The sequence below is a fragment of the Gavialis gangeticus genome, unplaced genomic scaffold (assembly GCF_001723915.1).
Source record: "Gavialis gangeticus isolate Ggan-Ray unplaced genomic scaffold, GavGan_comp1, whole genome shotgun sequence".
NCBI classification, from domain to species: domain Eukaryota; kingdom Metazoa; phylum Chordata; order Crocodylia; family Gavialidae; genus Gavialis; species Gavialis gangeticus.
In genome coordinates this window covers 31437854-31438416 of record NW_017729029.1, presented here as the reverse complement: position 1 = coordinate 31438416, position 563 = coordinate 31437854, and the positions used below count along the sequence as shown (strand labels likewise).

The window sequence follows — 563 nt, the reverse complement described above, 5'->3', positions numbered from 1 at the left end:
TAGAAAAGACCCACTAGTTCATCTACAGTAATCTTCCCCCTACCAGTAAAAAATGTTTCTTGTGATGCATCATCTCAGGTTTTATCTTTTGGGTTTTATGCTCTTAAAATTCACAAGTGGGTCTTTTGCTACCAGCCTTGGGGAGACTGTTACAGGCTTTTAATGAATCTCAGAAAAAAATCCTGACAGTCAATATGTTCCCTTTCTAAATTGATTCTTATTAGTACTTTATTGTTTTCAAACACCATCAAAATTTGTTAGATCCTTTAAAGACAGGGTCCCTATTTCAAAGAGTTTACAAAGATCTAGTATGCTAATCAGGACACTATTAGGAAATAGAATCCAACAAGAAACAAGCTGAGTCAGTGCACAAAGTTCAGCACAAACCTATGTATCATGGTAGCTGTATGACTTTTGTTTTCCTTCCCTGCTCCAGGTCCTGTCTAGTTCATTGGGCACTTATTTTTTCAGGAGGATTATAGCCTCTTTGAAAGAAATAAAAGTAGCTGAAGGAAGAAAAGAAGAAAGTATGAAAGATCAGGACCGGGAAGAAGCGGCATGTA

At 36.9% G+C, this 563-nt stretch overlaps 1 protein-coding gene across 1 annotated transcript in view; it reads right to left on the bottom strand.

Annotated features, from left to right (window-relative positions):
* The window catches only part of SATL1 (spermidine/spermine N1-acetyl transferase-like 1), a 16038-nt gene that overhangs the window by 9691 nt on the left and 5784 nt on the right, over positions 1–563 (bottom strand).